Source organism: Chiloscyllium plagiosum, unplaced genomic scaffold (genome assembly GCF_037043375.1).
Source record: "Chiloscyllium plagiosum isolate Xiang-an unplaced genomic scaffold, Cpla_swu_hap1 HiC_scaffold_40, whole genome shotgun sequence".
NCBI classification, from domain to species: domain Eukaryota; kingdom Metazoa; phylum Chordata; class Chondrichthyes; order Orectolobiformes; family Hemiscylliidae; genus Chiloscyllium; species Chiloscyllium plagiosum.
In genome coordinates this window covers 11,255,242-11,268,475 of record NW_028270178.1, presented here as the reverse complement: position 1 = coordinate 11,268,475, position 13,234 = coordinate 11,255,242, and positions in this window count along the sequence as shown.

Genomic DNA, 13,234 nt, shown 5'->3' with positions numbered 1-13,234 from the left:
GAAATTACGATGCTGTAAGGCAGGATTTGAGGAGCATACGTTGGGAGCATAGGCTGTCAGGGAAGGATGTGGTGGAAATGTGGAACTTTTTCAAAGAGCAGATACGACGTGTCCATGATATGTATGTACCTATCAGGCAGGAAAGAAATGGTCGTGTGAGGGAGCCTTGGTTGACGAGAGAGGTTGAATGTCTGGTAAAGAGGAAGAAGGAGGCTTACATAAGGTTGAGGAAACAGGATTCAGACAGAGCAGTGGAGGGATACAGGATAGCCAGAAGGGACCTGAAGAAAGGGATTAGGAGAGCTAAGAGAGGGCATGAAAAATCGTTGGCGGATAGGATCAAGGATAACCCCAAGGCATTTTATGCGTATGTGAGAAACCTGAGAATGACGAGAACGAGGGTAGGTCCGATCAAGGACAGTAGTGGGAGACTGTGTATTGAGTCGGAAGAGATAGGAGAGGTCTTGAACAAGTACTTCTCTTCAGTATTTACGAACGAGAGGGACCGTATTGTAGAAGAGGAGAGTGTGAAATGGACTGGTAAGCTAGAAGAGATACCTGTTAGAAAGGAAGATGTGTTGGACATTTTGAACAACTTGAGGATAGACAAGTCCCCCGGGCCTGACGGGATATATCCTAGAATTATGTGGGAAGCAAGAGAGGAAATTGCAGTACCGTTGGCAATGATCTTCTCGTCTTCACTGGCAACGGGGGTGGTACCAGGGGACTGGAGAGTAGCGAATGTTGTGCCCCTGTTCAAAAAAGGGAATAGGGATAACCCCGGGAATTACAGGCCTGTTAGTCTTACTTCTGTGGTAGGCAAAGTAATGGAAAGGGTACTGAGGGATAGGATTTATGAGTATCTGGAAAGACACTGCTTGATTAGGGACAGCCAGCACGGATTTGTGAAGGGTAGGTCTTGCCTTACAAGTCTTATTGAATTCTTCGAGGAGGTGACCAAGCATGTGGATGAGGGAAGAGCAGTGGATGTCGTGTACATGGATTTTAGTAAGGCATTTGATAAGGTTCCCCATGGTAGGCTTATGCGGAAAGTCAGGAGGCATGGGATAGAGGGAAATTTGGCCAATTGGATAGAAAACTGGCTAACCGGTCGAAGGCAGAGAGTGGTGGTAGATGGTAAATATTCAGCCTGGAGCCCAGTTACAAGTGGAGTTCCGCAGGGATCAGTTCTGGGTCCTTTGCTGTTTGTAATTTTTATTAATGACTTAGATGAGGGAGTCGAAGGGTGGGTCAGTAAATTTGCAGATGATACGAAGATAGGTGGAGTTGTGGACAGTGAGGAGGGCTGTTGTCGGCTGCAGAGGGACTTAGATATGATGCAGAGCTGGGCTGAGGAGTGGCAGATGGAGTTCAACCCTGCCAAGTGTGAGGTTGTCCATTTTGGAAGAACAAATAAGAATGCGGAATACAGGGTTAATGGTAGGGTTCTTAGTCAGGTGGAGGAACAGAGGGATCTTGGGGTCTATGTACATAGATCTTTGAAGGTTGCCACTCAGGTGGATAGAGTTTGTAAGAAGGCCTATGGAGTATTATCGTTCATTAGCAGAGGGATTGAATTCAAGAGTCGTGAAGTGATGTTGCAGCTGTACAGGACTTTGGTTAGGCCACAGTTGGAGTACTGTGTGCAGTTCTGGTCGCCTCACTATAGGAAAGATGTGGAAGCTTTGGAGAGGGTGCAGAGAAGATTTACCAGGATGTTGCCTGGAATGGAGAGGAAGTCGTACGAGGATAGGTTGAGAGTTCTCGGCCTTTTCTCATTGGAACGGCGAAGGATGAGGGGTGACTTGATAGAGGTATATAAGATGATCAGAGGAATAGATAGAGTAGACAGTCAGAAACTTTTTCCCCGGGTACAACAGAGTGTTACAAGGGGACATAAATTTAAGGTGAAGGGTGGAAGGTATAGGGGAAATGTCAGGGGTGGGTTCTTTACCCAGAGAGTGGTGGGGGCATGGAATGCGCTGCCCGTGGGAGTGGTGGAGTCGGAATCATTGGCGACCTTTAAGCGGCATTTGGATAGGTACATGGATGGGTACTTAATCTAGGTTAGAAGTTCGGCACAACATCGTGGGCCGAAGGGCCTGTTCTGTGCTGTATTGTTCTATGTTCTATGTTCATCACGTTCAAAATTTATAAGCATTCAAATTTAGGACATTTTTGTCAGGCCGAGTCTAGCCACAATTCCAAGCATTCAAATTTAGGACATTTTTGTCAGGCCGAGTCTAGCCACAATAATTTCCCAGGGCAGAAATGACTAGCACGAGAGGTCATAGTTTTAAGCTGGTTGGAGGAAAATATACAGGGGATGTCACAGGCGGGTTCTTTACACAGAGAGTTGTGAGATCATGGAATGCGTTGCCAGCAGCAGTTGTGGAAGCAGGGTGATTGTGGACATTTAAGAGACTTCTCGACATACATATGGTCACAGAAATTTGAGGGTGCAGACATGAGGGTCGGTGGTCGGCACAACTTCGTAGGCTGAAGGGCCTGTTCTGTGCTGTACTTTTCTATGTTCTATGTTCTAAAATGTAGAAGGAAAGGTCTGACCAAACAGGATTCTGAACTACTTACGTAATTGTAAAAATCAAAAGTGTCTTGGATCAGTGTGTGTACCAAATGGTTAAACATGGTTAAGAGAAAACTTGACTACAGCAATTTACTTAAGTGTGGGTGTTTGTTAACATCGAACATTCCAACGTAGTACAGGCCTTTCAGCTCTCAATGTTGCGCTGGCTCGTTAAACCAATCTGAAGCCCCACGAACAAATACTATTCCGTTTTTGTCCATATGCCTATCTAATGATTACTTGAATGACATGAAAGTTGGTGAGTCCATTTCTGTTGCAGACAGTGTGTTCTGTATCCTTACTACTCTCTGAGTAAAGAAACTACCTCTGACATCTGTCCTATGTCTGTCACCCTCAATTTAAAGGTATGTCCTCTCGTGGTTGCCATCACCATACGAGGAAAAAGGCTTTCATTGTCTGCCTTATCTAACCCTTTGATTATCTTCTATGTCTCAAATAAGTCAACTCTCAACCTTCTTCTCTCCAACGCAAACAGCCTCTAGTCTTTCAGCCTTTCCTGGTAAGACCATCCATCTATACCAGGCAACACCCTAGTTACTCTCCTCTTTAAACTTTCTAAGGCTTCCACATCCTTCCTATAATGCAGTGACCAGAACTATAATCAATACTCCAAATGTGGCCGCACCAGAGTGATTTGTACAGCTGCAGCATGACCTCATAGTTCCCTATACAAATAAAAGCTAACACTACATACGCCTTCTTAACAACCTTATCAAACTGGGTGGCAAGTTTCAAGGATCTATGTACATGAGTATCGAGATGTCTCTGCTCATCTCCACGATCAATAATCCTACCATTAGCCCAGTATTCTGCATTCCTGTTACTCCTTCCAAAGTGAATCACTTCAGAGTTTTCCCTATTGAACTCCATTTGCCACCTCTCAGCCCACTCTGCAGCTTATCCATGTCACTCTGTCACCCACAACATCCTTCACTACTATCCACAATTCTACTGACCTGAGTGTTACGTGCAAATTTACTAATCTATCCTTCTATGCCCTCATCTAGGTCATTTATAAAAATGTCAAACAGCAGTGGACCCAAAACAGATCCTTGTGGTACCTGAACTCCAGGATGAACATTACCCTTCAGACACCACCCTCTGTCACTCTTTAAGCTCGCCAATTTCTTATCCAAACCGCTTAATCACCTTCAATCCCATGCCTCTGTACTTTGTGCAATAGCCTACTGTGGCGAACCTTATTAAATGCCTGACGAAAAACCATAGTTACCACATCAACCATTTTACCCATGTCCACCTGTGTGGTTACTTTTTCAAAGAAGTCAGTAAGATTTATGATGCACAACCGACCCTTCACAAAATCATGTTGACTATCCCTAATTGTTTTTATCATTTTGAGATGATTATAAATCCTTTCTATTATAGCCCTTTCCAACACTTTATCTCTATTATCTGTCTCATTCTTGGACACAAGCATCTCCATCAAGGATGAACACCTCAGCACATTACTCTGCCGCAAACCCACAGATAACCTCATGATGCTACACTGCCCCAGCTTCCACCTGAAATATAGTGAAACTGCCACCCCTTACGGACGAGTCCTGCGCACACACACATCTGTTCAGATGAAGAGGAACATGGCGGGCACTTAACAATACTCATGGACGCCCCCATAAGAATGGGGCACGATGCTCAATCCATTGACCATCTGTGCCGACCTGCCAGAGTACAAAACTGTAATGACCTCCTCAAGAGATAGGTACAAGCTGCAACCGACAGGGTACCCTTCGTTGTCCGGTACTTCCCAGGAGCTGAAAAAACTATGCCATGTTCTTCATGACCTGCAACACATTATCAATGAGGTTAAGCACCTCGCCAGGACCTGCCCCACATCTCCACTGCTTGCATTTAAACAATGCCAAACCTCAAAAAGATCAGTATTCGCAGCGAACTGCCCAGCTTTCAGGACAACACCATGTAACCTTGTCATGATAGATGCTGTATCACGTGTCAGAGTGTGGACATGAATACCACCATTACGTGTGGGACATCTCCCACCATGTCCGTGGCAGGTACTCAAGTGACTCGGCCAATGTTGTCGATCTCACACGTTGCAGGCAAGGATGCCCTGAGGCATGGTACATTGGGGAAAACTGAGCAGAGGCTTGAGCAATGGATGAATGGGCGCAACACAGCAATCAACAGACAAGAGGGTTCCCATCCAGTCGGAGAATACTTCAGCTATCCGGGACATTCGACCCCTCACATCTTTGGGTGAGTATTCTCTAAGGCGGACTTCAGGGCAGGCAGCAGCGAGAAGTGGCTGAGCAGAGGCTGATAGATAAGTTCGGTATTGGTACACATTAGTATGGTCTCAAACGAAACCTTGAGTTCATGTCACTCTTCAGTGACCCCACTGCACTCCACACACACACACACGCAAACAAACTCTTGCAGACCCTCTGTCATACATAAACCCACTTTCATACGGTCACACAAACACTGCCACACTCACAAATACTTTCTCACAGAGACACATAACCTCCCATCACACACACACAGCCACAGCCACAAACTCACATTCAAGTTTGTGGGGTGAATTTGCACTTGTGGTATTACATTTTATTTTGCTCAAAAACTGCATCAATCCATGCAAGATTCTGTAAATCCCTTCTTGAGATTAGCATCAGTCTGAAAATTGGGGTACAGACTGCCTTATACATGTCACCTATTGTTAAAGTTCACTTGAGAATGTAACTTTAAGAAAGTTGTGGAAGTTACATATGAAAGAACAGAAACCAACATGCTCATTCTAAAAGATGAGAGATTTAACAAACAATCCAGGACTTTTACATGATAAAGTTTCAGTTAAATCACACTGTAAACTTTAGTTATAAATTCTGTGTCCGACACAACCACCTGATGAAGGAGCAGCGCTCTGAAAGCTAGTGCTTCCAAATTAACGTGTTGGTCTATAACCTGGCGTTCTGTGATTTCGAACTTGGTTCTATAATTCCCAGGGTTGTCTCTGCTCCCTCTCTTGAACAAGGGGGCAACATTTGCTATCCTCCAGTCTTCTGGCACTATTCCAGTAAACAGTGACGACATAAAGATCAAATCCAAAGTCTCAGCAATCTCCTCCTTGGTTTCCCAGAGAATCCGGGCATAAATCTCATCTGGCCCGAGGGACTTACCTATTTTTACACTTTCCAGAATTGCTAACACCTCGCCCTTGTGAACCACAATCCTATATACCTAGTAGCTTATATCTCATTATTCTCCTCAACATTTCATTTTACCGGTGTGAATACTGCTGAGAAATATTCACTTAGCACTTCCCCTATCTCCTCTGACTCCATGCTCAACGTCCCACTGCTGTCCTTGATTGGCCTTAATCTTACTCTCGTCATTCTTTTATTCCTGAATTACCCAGAGACAGCCTTAGGACTTTCCTTGATCCTATCCGCCAACAACGTCTCATGTCACCTCTTGGTTCTTATTAAGTAGTAAGAATGATCTTAGTCAGAGTAGTAAATGGAGAAGGAAGGAGAAAAATCAACAACCCTCACAACCTGCTGCTCGTTGAGGTCCCCTCGATTGATGGCTCATCTGGAGGGTTAGGTTTGTTTCTGGCACCTTTCCTCATGCTGGTGTGAGGTAAAGTCCAACTCTTGAAATGAAACTCTCTCTGTCTCTTATACAGTGTAACAAACAGCTAGCGCAGGAAACAACTATCAAACAAAACCAAACCGAAGGTGCTGTCTTCGGCCCGTAAAGGAATGTTCACATGAATCCTTCAAGGTCATGCGACTGTCAAATATCATCATTACCATTCCGAACTTATTTTTAGGATTTGTTCCTTCCCGAGTTGAACTTTCTACATACTGCTTGACGAAACTTTCCTGGATGCATTTCACAAATTCCACTCCATATCAGTCCTTAACACAATGTCACTGCTGATGATATTTGACGGTGCACGTTACAACTCCAAATGCAGGCACAAATCAGTGATAGCTGCATGAGAACGTATACTGAAAGCATGTAACCTACACCAGAAAATTAAAAACTGCAATAAAAATAACCGTCATCAAGATGAATAATTTTAAAATACGGTGCATAATGATATTACTGACTACAGTGGCCTGTTTCGTGAGATTAGGTTCAGCAGCTGCCAACTGATTAATCATTCGCAGAAGCTTCTATGCATAATAAATGTACATGGTTCTACAAGGCCAGTTGCTTGAGGGTAATAAAGAATGTGGAACATCCAATGGATCCCACAGCCTGCTGTCCATTGCTACACCTGTTGACCTGTAAAGTGTGAGGCAGTGTACAATTTAATTTCTGATGGTTCACCATAGCAGGATATCAACTGTTCTAGTCCCTTAACAGTGTTACTCTGATTTGTTTTGTTTGTTTGAAAAGCTAAGATTAGCCCAGAGTCAGTGTCCACCATGGTTAGCAGATCCTCATATTGTTATTATAATGGTAATGAGACAACATATTCGATCTGCCAGATATGAGCAGGATCTTCCTTCCACAGGTGTAAGGAACATTTGGAGCATCTGGCATAATTGTTCAATCAACTTCAGGACAGAGTTTGATGATAGAGCTGGCAAAGAATGAGTTTGCAAAAACCCAAGTCATGTTACTAGGTCGTAACATTGGACATGGATAGATATTCATAGAGGATGTCAGAACAAATCTTATTGACGAGTTCCCCATACCGTTCACAAAAATTGATTTGTGTAACATAGAAGGAAAACTCACACAGAGTGTGTTGTGTGATTTTGTTCAAATGGTATTTTGATGGGGAAGGATACCAAATGCAAAATATGTTAATTTTTGCTACATAGCGTGAAGAACTAAATTCAGAAGATACTGATTTTGGCATTGCTAGAATTAAATCGGACAATGTGGCTCAGGGATGAGCAGGACTGGCAGCTTAATGTTCCAAGATACAAATGCTGCAGGAAGGATAGAAAAGGAGGCAACAGAAGAATGGAGGGGGGGGGGGGGGGGCATTTTTGATAAGGGATAGCATTAAAACACTGCTGAGGAAGGATATTCCCGGAAAGACATCCAGGGAAGTTATTTGGATGGAACTGAGAAATAAGAAAGAGATGCTAACCTTATTGGGATTGTATTATAGACCCCCTAATAGTCAGAGGGAAATTGAGAAACAAACTTGTAAGGAGATCTCAGCTATCTGTAAGAATAATAGGGTGGTAGGGGAGGGGATTTTAACTTTCCAAACATTGACTGGGAATGCCACAGTGTTAAGGGTTAGATGGATTGGAATTTGTGAAGTGTGTACAAGACAATTTTCTGATTCAGTATGTGGATGTACCTATCAGAGAAGATGCAAAACTTGACCTACTCTAGGGAAATAAGGCAGGGCAGGTTACTGAGGTGTCAGTGGGGGATCACTTTGCCAGCGATCATAATTTTATTAGATTTAAAATAATAGTGGAAAAGGATATGCCAGATCTAAAATTTGAAGTTCAAAATTGGAGAAAGGCCAATTTTGACGGTATTAGGCAAGAACTTACACAATCTGATTGGGGGGGGGGGGTAGGTAAAAGGAAAGCTAGAAAATGGGAAGCCTTCAGGAATGAGATAACGAGAATCCAGAGAAAGTATATTCCTGACAGGATGAAAGGGAAGGCTGGTAGGTATAGGGAGTGCTGGATGACTAAGGAAATAGAGGGTTTGGTTAAGAAAAAGAAGAAAGCATATGTCAGGTAAGGGCAGGAAAGATTGATTGAATCCTTAGAACAGTTTAAAGGAAGAAAGAGTATATTTAAGAGGGAAATCAGGAGGGCAAAAGGGGGACATAAGATAGCTTCAGCAAATAGAGTTAAGGATAATTCAAAGAGTTTTCACAAATACATGAAGGGCAAAAGAGTAACTAGGGACAGAATAGGGCCCCTCAAAGATCAGCAAGGTGGCCTTTGTGTGGAGCCGCTGAAATTGGGAGAGATACTAAATGAGAATTTTGCATCAGTATTTACTGTGGCAAAGCATATGGAAGTTATAGACAGTAGGGAAATAGATGGTGACATCTTGCAAAATGTCCAACTTACAGAGGAGAAAGTGCTGGCTGTCTTGAAATGGTTGAAGTTGGATAAATCCCCAGGAACTGGTCAGGTGTACTCTAGAACTCTGTGGGAAGCTAGAGAAGTGATTGCTGGGCCTCTTGCTGAGATATTTGTATCATCAATAGTCACAGGTGAAGTGCCAGAAAACTGGAGGTTGGCTAACGTGGTGCCATTGTTTAAGAAAGGTGGTAAGGAAAAGCCAGGGAACTATAGACCAGTGAGCCTGATGTCGGTGCTGGCAAGTTGTTGGAGGGAATCCTGAGGGACAGGATGTACATGTATTTGGAAAGGCAAGGACTGATTAGGGATAGTCAACATGGCTTTGTGCGTGGGAAATCATGTCTCACAAAATTGATTGAGTTTTACTGAGGAATTAACAAAGAGGATTGATGAGGGCAGAGGGGTAGATGTAATCTGTATGGACTTCAGTAAGGCGTTTGACAATGTTCTCCATGGGAGACTGATTAGCAAGGTGAGATCTCACAGAATACAGCGAGACCTAGTCGTTTGGTACAGAACTGGCTCAAAGTAGAAGACAGAGGGTGGTGGTGGAGGAAAGTTTTTCAGACCGGAGGCCTGTGATCAGTGGAGTGCCACAAGAAACAATGCTGTGTCCTCGACGTTTTGTCATTTACATAAATGATTTGTAGCTGAAAATGTGTTGCTGGAAAAGCACAGCAGATCAGGCAGCATCCAAGGAGCTGGAGAATCGACATTTCGGGCATGAGCCCTTCTTCAGCTCTGATCTCCAGCATCTGCAGTCCTCACTTTCTCCATAAATGATTTGTATGCGAGCATAAGAAGTACAGTTAGTAAGTTTGCAGATGACACCAAAGTTGGAGGTATCGTGGACAGCGAAGAGGGTTATCTCAGATTACAACAGGATCTTGATCAGATGGGCCAATGGGCTGAGAAGTGGCAGATGGAGTTTAATTCAAATAAATGCGAAATGCTGCATTTTGGGAAAGTAAATCTTAACAGGACTTCTCCACTTAATGTTGAGGTCCTGGGGAGTGTTGCTGTACAAAGACACCTTGGAGTGCAGGTTCATAACTCCTTGAAAGTGGAGTTGCAGATAGATAGGATAGTGAAGAAGGCGTTTGGTATGCTTTCCTTTATTGGTCAAAGTATTGAGTATAGGAATTCAGAGGTAATCTTGTCGCTGTACAGGACATTGGTTCGGCCACTGTTGGAATATTGCATGCAATTGTGGTCTTTTTCCTATTGGAATGGTGTTATGAAAATTGAAAGGGTTCAGAAAAGATTTACAAGGATGTTGCCAGGGTTTGAGGATTTGAGCTTTCGGGAGAGTCTGAACAGGCTGGGGTTGTTTTCCCTGGAGCGTCGGAGGCTGAGAGCTGACCTTATAGATGTTTATGAAACTATGAGGGGCACGGATAGAGTAAATAGGCAAATTATTTTCTCTGCGGTCGGAAGTCCAGAACTAGAGGGCATAGGTTTAGGGTGAGAGGAGAAAGATATAAAAATGACCTACGGGGCAACGTTTTCACGCAGAGTTTGGTACGTGTATGGAATGAGCTGCCAGAGGATGTAGTGGAGGCTGGTACGATTGCAACATTTAAGAGGAATTTGGATGGGTATATGAATAGGAAGGGTTTGGAGATATATGGGCCATGTGCTGGCAGGTGGGACTAGATTAGGTTGGGATATTTTGTCGGCATGAACGGGTTGGACCAAAGGGTCTGTTTCCATGCTGTACATCTCTATGACTCTATGTCTCTTATAAGGACATTTTCAGAAACTGGAACAAGTTGTTGAATTCACTTCCAGAGGAAAATCAACACCACCAAAAAGAGCCAGGAGAATCTCATGGCTCCCTCTGTGGGAGTACTACATTTATCTGAATTTATCTGAACAGGGAAGTACTAAACTGATTGTGTATGATGTAGATATGGAAGTGCTTTTCCAATTAAGCAAAAGCTGTACAGGCTTAACTCTTTAAAATTCACACATGTTCCAAAAGTAATTGGAAGCATGCTCAATGGTGACATAATCAAAGTGAGTTGCAGTGAATGGAGTTCACCATAAGAGATCCAACAGTTTTGTGTGGACCTTTGAAAATCCAAAGCATTTGTAACCTATGTACATGAATTGAAGAATGTATTGAGAAGGAGAGGCAAGTGACTTATATTTCTCATGTTGATTTAATCAAAGGATGGTAACAGGTAACTTTATCTGAAAAAGCAAATGATATGCCATGTTTCATGTCACCAAATGGACTTCACCCAGTTTTTAGTCAAGCAATTTGATGTGAAAAATGCACAAGCCACATTTCAAAGATTAAGTATTAAGGTAAATTTGGAATTAATTGATCATGTGGTGTACATCAATGATCTGGTGATTTTTGGTCACAGATGGAGGGAGCATTTGGAGCATCTGGCAGAATTATTCAATCAACTTCAGGAAACAAGTTTGGTGATAGACCTGGCTAACAATGAATTCGCAAAAACCCAAGTAACATTCCTAGGCTGTACCATTGCACATGGATAGTTAGCCCTGTAGGATGTGAGAACAAATCTAATTGAAATGTTCCCTACATCGTTCATAAAGATGTTCCACTGACTGTCGATTTGAAGAAATGCAGAATTTTTTAGTGGATGAATGAATGTGAGGATGAATTTCAAAGCCTAAAATCTTTATTCCCCACTGCCCTATGTGAGCAACACTCAATTGCGCAAAGCCATTCATGTATTCGATGACCATTGATGCACACGACCTTAGTGTTGTTGCTATAATCTTACAAGAAGATGGCAAAAGAGTATGGAGAGACTTAATTTCACGTCGAGGCAGAACCACTCACGACATTTAAGCAATTCTTGGATAGTCACAAGGATGATAGTAAATTGAATGGTATGTCAATTAATTCAGTCTTAGAGCAGGATAAAGGATTGCCACATCAAGGGTCGAATGGCCTTGATTGTGCTGTATTCTTTTATGTTCTATGCTCAATGAAGACTGGATATCTCCTAATTCTGATAGTTCGTTTTTCATGGTCTCCTTTCTATTTTGTCCGAATATAAATATTGTTCTAATAATTCAAGTTATTCATGCCTTTCTAGCTCTGCATTTCAGTGCTACTTGCCATGTCAATGAAATGGAACTTTCACAGTTCACTTAAATCTACCATTTGTTGGGATTTCTTGCTATTTCCAATGCCTTGTTTTCAACAAGCTCAGAATCTATTAATATTCTTTGAATATTAAACCATATATTGATATTAAATCATGACCCGAATCTGTTAGTTTTCTTTGTGTGTGTTTATCATACCACATCTGCATCCTCCTTTCCCCTTTCTCAATTCTAGTATTTAAACCAATCTTATCCAATCTATTCCAAACCTAATTCATACTAATCCAATCTAAGTCAAACCCATCTAAGCGAAAGTGAGGACTACAAGACGCTGGAGATTAGAATCAATTGTGTGGTGCTGGAAAAGCACAGCAGGTCAGGCAGCATTCAATAAGCAGGAGCATCGACGTTGTGGCAAAAGCCCTTCGTCAGGAAATGACATCCAATATAACCTCATCTAATACAATATAATCTAATCAAGTCCCAAATCGATCTAATCTGATCTAATCCAATCCATTTGAATCCAATCCTATTCCAGATGAAGAGCGCACTTGACCATGTCATGATCTATGAGGCAGTGCTCTGGAGATCAAAGCCGTCAGGTCGGGCAGCACTTTTAGACAGAAGCAGAAGCAGAAGGTGCTGAAAACGATCTGATTCCAATGGCCTTTCCTCTGAATGTTAACTCTGATTTCTCTTCACAGATGCTGCCTGACCTGCTGAGCTTTTCCAGCACGATTTGTCTTTGTTTCTGATTTACGGCACCTGCAGTTCTTTCAGTTTTCGAGTTGCCTTTCGAAAGGCAACTAGTGGAATTACATGTTGTCACAGATGGATCAATGAGAGGCCGTGTCTGTGTTTTGTAGAGTGACACCTTGTTTCAAAATGTGAACAATGAGCCTTTGGAGCAGATCATCCTGGTACGGTTTGCACGGAGAGGACTGAAGTCACGGAGAAGCCTCAAAGCAATGGGACTACTCCTGCCATTTCTCATCCCCATCTCTGACACACCAGATCCCCCATCTTGACCTCGTCTTCCGGTAACTGATGTAAGCCTCTGAGCTGGATCTGCCAGATGTTAACAATGACAGTCAGGCAACATAAGAGAGAGAGAGCTTCGGTATGAAAATGGAAACCGAACGCCCACGGAGGCAAACGACCGTGACTGAAAGTTAATAACATTCACACAAAGAAGCCAGTGACAGGAGAGGTACGTACTTTCATCTGAACAAAAAAAAAGTGACTGAAGTAAACATTGGTCCTTTAGAGGATGATGGGGGGATTTTGTAATTGGATATGAGGAAATGGCCAAGGCATTGACCAGGTATTTTGTGTTGGTCTTCACAGTGGAGCACATGAATAACACGCCAGAAATTGACAAAGAGATGAGAGTAAGTGTGGATCTTGATCAATCATTATCACGAAGAGATAATGTTGGGCACGTTAATGGAGCGAAGAGTAGACAAGTCTCCTG